The sequence below is a fragment of the Mustela putorius genome, unplaced genomic scaffold (assembly GCF_011764305.1).
Source record: "Mustela putorius furo isolate JIRA1106 unplaced genomic scaffold, ASM1176430v1.1 tig00000095_pilon_pilon_pilon, whole genome shotgun sequence".
NCBI classification, from domain to species: domain Eukaryota; kingdom Metazoa; phylum Chordata; class Mammalia; order Carnivora; family Mustelidae; genus Mustela; species Mustela putorius.
The window spans coordinates 25,204,897-25,211,837 of record NW_025421280.1 but is presented as its reverse complement, the minus strand read 5'-3'; the positions used below and the strand labels follow the sequence as shown (position 1 = coordinate 25,211,837).

The 6,941-nt window shown below is 53.3% G+C and overlaps 1 long non-coding RNA gene across 1 annotated transcript; it reads left to right on the top strand.

Moving 5' to 3' along the window:
* The first annotated feature begins 903 nt into the window (after positions 1 to 903).
* LOC106006631 lies at positions 904 to 5,317 on the top strand. Its single transcript, XR_001180834.2, has 2 exons — positions 904 to 2,279; positions 2,495 to 5,317. It is a non-coding gene; the product is annotated as an uncharacterized LOC106006631 (long non-coding RNA).
* The last annotated feature ends 1,624 nt before the right edge of the window (positions 5,318 to 6,941 follow it).

The following is a 6,941-nucleotide window of genomic DNA, read 5'->3' as shown; positions in this document are numbered from 1 at the left end:
CCCTGAGATCATGACGTGAGCCAAAGGCAGATGCTTAACCAACTGAGTCACCCAGGTGTCCCCAGAGCTGCTTTTTGGATGGTTTTCCCACCTTTTTATTTTTATGGCATGAACTTTCTGGAGAGACCGGGTGAATTGCAGGCCGTTGTAGAATGGCCTTCATTCCGGATTTGTCAGATAGTTTCACCAGGGCTTATTTAACACCTTTTTTTTTCATAACTTGCAGAAAATGTGTCACTTTGGTCTTCCCACAGCACCTGTGACAGGTAGCGCTGCACATGCACTTTAGACACTAGACTATATCCTGATGGATGGGCTTTGGGGGAGAAGAGTGAGCATATAAGCTTTCTGAGTTGGCATCTGATGTTTGCAGTGTGGGAGAGACTGCTGGCCTTCCTCCCCGAACCCTGCAGAGCCCTTCGGACTGTGCGGCCCACCCCAGCGCGGCGGTGGCGAGCCCCGGGATGGTGGAGAGTGGCCAGCCGGGACCTAAGGCGGGGCGGCCACACAGAGCGGGGCCGGGTCGAGGCGGGGTGGGGAGCGGGTGGCTGCAGGCTGCGACTGTTTCTGGTCCTCCCGCCACTGAGGGACGTGACAAAGTCACGGACACAGGAGAAAAGAAAATGAAGTCTAAGTCTTGCCAGCACAGGAGCCCTAAGTGGAAAATGACTTCGGGAAACGCTAGAGCGAATGTTTGAATTTGTAGACTCTATTATAGAGTCTGTCCTGGCGCGAACTCTGGGGCCTCCAAAAGGGGCACCTGGGTAGCTCAGTGGGTTGGGCCTCTGCCTTCGGCTCAGGTCATGATCTCAGGGTCTTGGGATGGAGCCCCCCACATTGGGGGGGTCCCTGCTCTGCGGGGAGCCTGCTTCCCCCTGTCTCTCTGCCTGCCTCTCTGCCTACTTATGGTCTCTCTCTCTTTCTCTCTCTGTCAAACGAATAAATAAAATCTAAAAAAGAAAAAAAAAAAAGAGGAAACCACAAAGGCAACATCGAGGGTTGGGGGGGGTCCTCCTGTCCATGTGACCCCTTCCCAAGGACGACCTCCTTCAGCCGAGTCACCTGAAACGATTTTCTCGAAGTTGCCGCATATGCTGCTGGGTTCGTGGGCATGGCCACCGCCGAGGGGGCATCCTTCAGAAAGGCCTGAGGGGAACAAACAGGCGTTTCACAGGCCCCAGCGAACAGACACGGCAGCAATGGGTTTATTGGGAAAACAGTGTGGCCGCCCCCCGGGGCCACTCAGCTGATCCCCCTTGAGGACCCGCAGCTGCGTGCTCTGCAAACACCGGGCCCAGCGGGCCGCAGAGAACCCCTCTGTCCTCTCTGTTGGTGTTGGCCCGGTATGCTTCTGCGCCCCACATACTTGTGCAGGGAACAAACAATCAGGACCAGCCAGGAGGCCTGATCCACTGAGGGAGAACAGATTGGGCTCTGTGAAAATATTTTCAAGGGTCAGAGTGTCCATAGGGCCCTTGCTGTCCCCATCAGGGACCCCCTGAGGACTCCCACTGTGCCCTGCGGCGCTGTTCTGGGCTTGTGCTCGCACAGCCTAACGGGAGGAGCCCCGTGAGCCTCGCTCTGCCAGGAAACACACGTGCTTCATTCTGCAAGAGCTCCCCAGGTCACATTGTTTGGGATTTCTTTCTCCCCTGTCGATCCTGGAAATGGGGTCTGGGGCGGAGCGTGGGCACTGCCGGGGAGCCCGGGAGAAATGCAGACTCCTGCGGGCTCCTCCCCAGGCCCCCTCAAGTCAAATCCCATGCTGTAGCCGGCCCCACCAGCGGGGTTTGTAGGCCTGTTCACGCCTGCAGGGCACACGGGGTTCGGGGTTTGTAGACCTGGCTGCAACAGCAGGATCCTCCGTGCGGCTTTAACACACATCTTTCCTTTCCTGCCCTTCTCGTGGCTCCTGGGGAACAGCCCACTTCTGCCCATTCTCTCTCCTGCCTTTTCCACTTTCACGAAAATGCCTTCAGAGTCAACAAAACCATCTCGGGCTTGCGCATGTTCTAGTGGGGAGGAAGACAGAACGTGCTGGGCTTCTCCTACCTGAAGGGAAATGGTCCCTTTCCACTCAGGCTTCTGCCCTATTGCTTTTTGGTTTTGGTTTTGTATTTGCTCTTTTCTAGCAAAACTCATCAAGAGGCGTCTATACGCCAAGTCTCTCTCCTCCTGTTACTTACAGTCACCTGCACTAGACCTAGCACTCCCAGCCCCCAGTCTAAGGAAACCGTCTGGTCAAGGTCACCAGTGACCCCACATGGCTTAGTTTGAAGGTCAGTCCTCAGTGTCCCTTCCTTCCCTACCCCCCCCCCCCACACCCCTCTGCTGTTTGCTTCTTCCTCTAGCCTGGGCTCTGGCTCTCTGCAGCCCCCTCCCTGTCTCCTCTGCTGAGTCTTCCTCTTCTCCCTGCTCTCACTATACATTACAGCACCCCTGCTTCTCACCCATACTCACCTCTTGGTGTGATTTCCTCTCTCATGGTTTACAGCCGCCTCATCTACACTGCTGTCTCTCCAGCCCAGACGTCTAGACTGGGGTGTCTACCGTCTCTCGAGCGTCCTCCCTGGGATGTCTGCGAGGCACAGACAGACTTCCTGACCTGCTCCTCATCTCTGCTCACCCAAGTGTCACTGAGCAGTTAGTCGCTCAGGCCGACCTTCTAGAGTCATTCTGGACTCCCGTCTCTCGGACCCTACTTCCAGTCCGCCCCGATGTCCTCTTGGTTTCATCCTCAACACAGATCCGGGGTCAGACTCTCCTAGTGTCAGGCAGGCGTGGCAGCCGGCAACGTGGAAACGTCTCACGCCGAACGCTGGTGCGTGGCACCATCTGGCAGTGGCCCTCCTGCGTGCACCGGTCTCCACCGAAGTCCCCCAGCAGCGTGTTGGAACCCAGCCCCGGAACAACCGCAACTGTCCGGCAGCGGTGAGACCATCAGGAAACCGTGGAGTACGCAGGTGAGCCAACGGGAGGCAGGACGAGGAGGACGGACTGCGGCTGGACGTGAATCGCATGCACGGTGTGGAAGGAAGCCGCACACAGGCTATGCGGTGTGAGTCCATGGGTGTCAAGTTCAAGAGCAGCCATGAGGAGCCTCAGGGTCTGGAAGGCGGAGGAGTGATTGCCCCTGGGCATAGGTGGGGCTGCCGCCTGAGCAGCACTGAAGGCCTCCAGGGGCAGATCACTGGCGAGTCTTCATCCGGGGGCTACACAAAGTGCTTGCCCTGTGGGAGTGCTGTGAGTGTACACCTAGGATCTGTGTGCTTTGCTGCTAAGTTTTCCCTGGATTCAAAACACCCAGACTCAAGCGCCGCTCTTCCCACCTGCACGGCTCCTCCCTGGATCCAAGCCCGGGACTCCCTCGGGTGACTCCCGAGCTGCCCCTGCTCCCAGTGTTGTCCAAGGAGATCTGAGCTCAACACAGCCAGAAAGTGGCTGGGTTTTATCACTCTGAGGCTCACCTCTGCAACGGCTCCTTCTGAGTAGCATCTAGATTCTTCCCAGTCAGCCTCATGGCCGGCAGGATCCAGCCCCGGGGTTCCTTGCTGCCCTACCACATGCCTGGCCCCTCTCGGCAGAGGCCTTTGTCTGCTGTTCCCTCAGCCCGGGAACAAGGACTGTGCTGACCCGCAACCGACCTTGCACTCAGCACCCCCGGCACTCCTGTTCCTCCTCATTCTGTTCGACTCTCGTGACGTTACCCCAGCAACTTCTTCCTCCAAAAAAACTCTGCGTGGTTTGAAGGGTAGACCCCAGAAATGTCCGCCCAGAACCTATGGGTGTGACCTCATTTGGAAAAGGGACTTTGCAGGTATAATGAAAGGTCTGGAGATGAGAGCATCCTGGTTAGGGAGGGCACAAACTCCAATGGCAAGTGTCCGCAGAAGAGAAGAGAAGGGGAGAAGACACCCAGGGGCCCAGGGGATGCGAAGACGGGGGTGCAGAGGCGGGGTGATGAGTCCACCAGCAAAGGACTGCTGGCTGCCATTGGAAGCAACGGAAGCTACAGGGAGTGGATTTTCTCTCCGGGCTTCCAGAAGGAACCAGGGCTACCAACGCCTTCAGTTTGGATGCCTGACCTCCGGCTGTGGGCAAGAATTCATCTCTGTTGTTCTAAGCCACCGAGGCTGAGGTAATTTTCTCCAGCAACTCTAGGAAAATCATGCATATGCCATATCATGGATTTATTATTATTATTTTCTGTGTTCTCTCACTCTTGGCTCCCTGAGAGCACAAATGACTATTTTGTGCGTGATGTGTTTCAAGCACCAGGGCTGGGCACCTAGTATGCACTCAAGCCTGAAAAGGAACGGATTTATTGATTTTAGTGTGCGAAGTCCCTGCTGAAGTATTCTAAGACTCAGCCGATTAAACAAATGGTTGACACGTGGCGCCCTGGAGGGGCCAACAGGAATGGACGCTGCCCATGGCAATGTGGATGAAGGTCAAGTACATTTTGCTGAGCGGAAGGAGCCAGACATAAAAGAAAGCGGGCTGTGTGAAATGAGCTGAGCGTTCCCAAGAGAAAGCAGATGAACATGGCTCTGAGCCCAGGGCACGGGAGGGTCACTGAACACCAGCTATTTTTTGGGGGGTGGTGAATATGGCCCAATCTCTTAGTGAACACTCAAGCATCGCGTCTGTCCGAACTCATCAAACGGGACCCCTGATATGGGTGCAGGTGACTGTATGTAAATGATATCTCAAAAAAGGTGGTATCTTCAGGTGGTTTGTCTAGAATAATGTCATAATTATCTAGAGCAAATCCCCACTGTGGACCCTGAAGCAGGTGTGAAGATGTGATTTTGGAGTCCAAGACTCTATGTGGCAAGAATGTAGAAGGAAGCAAAAAATGTAACACCAAAGGGACAGAGAACAGGCAGCGCTGACTGTCGGGAGCCTGACAAAGGGCGCACACCTGAGAGGCGGCGCTGTCGGCAGAGTCCCCGTCTCCGACCCCAGTGCTCCAGCTTCGCACCTGCCGCTCAGGCCTCCGGAACGCACCAGCAGCCTCCGCCGGGAGTAAGGAGCCCTTGACTGAGTTAATAGGGCAGCTGTCCTGGAGGACACCGGGGGTTGCCTGTTACCCCCACCTGGCTCCCTCAGGCTTCTCCTTATCTATTTATCTTATCTTATCTATCTTTTTCAGGCGGGCTTGACTCTGACAACAGATCATGGATGTTAGTTACCAAGCGGGACGGGCACTGGTTCAAGGATTCAAAGGTCTAGTTCATGTGAACCAGTGATCAGTTTCAGAGGTCTTGTTGGTGGCTTTCAAATAACAGCTGTTTTATAAAGAAAGGAAATTCCAGAGCAAAGTCTGATGTGAATATTGATGCAAGACTCCCAAGGAGTATGTCAACTAATAGGAACCAGCAAGGTATAAAAGGATAGTGTATCATGACTGCTGCGGGGGGGGTCCCTTGGGAAGCATATGATATAGAGATTGGTGTGCAGGACCCCAGATGGGTGGGGTTGGGGGGTGGTCTGTGGGAAGGGGAAGAGCAGGGCTGGGCAGGCCCCATGGAAAGGCTCTGAACCCTGTGGGGTATTGTGAAGGGGGCAAGAGGGCCTGACCCTTGTACCTCTACATTGACCCTTGTCAGATGCTGTCACCTGGAGGGGCAGGTAAACTTGGCCAAGGCAGTTCACTTTAGCTGGGCAGTCAGCAAAGGATAGGCATCTGACTGAGAATAGTTGAATATCAGAAAATTAAGTGTTGCACTTTGCAACCTTAACAGAAAAAGATGAGAAAAAGAGTATCATCTCAACATCTGGCAAAATTCAATACCCATTTATAACCTTTATAAATGATCTCAGCTAACTGGGAATAGACAAGAACATCCTTAATCTAATACAGAATATTGTAAACGTTCTTCTTCTTCTTTTTTTTTTTTTTGGTTGCAGAGGAGCAGAGAGAGAGGGAGAGAATCTTAGGCAGGCTCCACGCCCAGCACGGGGCCTGATGTGGGGCTCGATCTCCCAACACTGAGAGCATGACCTGAGCCGAAATCAAGAGGTGGACACGTAACTGACTGAGCCATCAGGTGCCCCTTGCAAACATTATTCTTATTTGTGAAGTATTTAAAGGGTTCCCCTAGAGACTGGGAATGAGGCAAAGCTGTCCTCTATCACCTTCCATTTAACACTGTACTAGAGGTCCTGGCCAGTGCAATAAGGCAAGAGAAATAAAGAAACGATACAGTATCCCACTTACCCAGAATTATTTACCTGCAAACTGCAACTATGTAACCATGCAGATAACCTGGACGGTGAACATTGTCTTATAAAGCACCTGAAAAGGTATTGGAGCTGCCAAGATGCCAAGTCTATGCACATCACCCATAGAAGAGGAGTCCCTTAAGCCCTCACTCTGGGGATAGGAATAATTCTAATAAGCTTTTCCAAGCCCGTACCACTTAGAAGCAGAGACTAGGCATGGGTCACAATCAGAGTGTGAGCTACCAGCCTGATGAAAGGACACCCGTGGACGTGGGGAAACCCTAAGAAAAGATGCAGTCGTTCAAAAAACATGGTGCTTGGGCCCCCCTGGGTGGCTCAGTTTCTTGAGTGTTCAGCTTTCTGTTTTGGCTCAGGTCGTGAGCTTGTGGGTCATGGGATCAAGCCCTGCGTGGGGCTCCACATTCGCCAGGTAGTCAGCTTCAAGTTTCTCTCCCTCTGTCTCTCCCCCTGCTCGCACACTCTCTCTCTCTCTCTCTAATATATATATATATTTTTAAACAAACTACAGTACTTGCAAACCACTTATTACTGGGGCAAACGCACTCCATACCTTAGCAGCCCGCGGCTGCTAGACAGTCATTGACACTTGTCAGGAAAAGAAAATTATAATTGTGACTCACCACTTAAAAGGATGGGAATTATGTTGCGTACGAAAGGTTTTTCTAGTGTCCGGGTTTTCAAACAATTTTGGT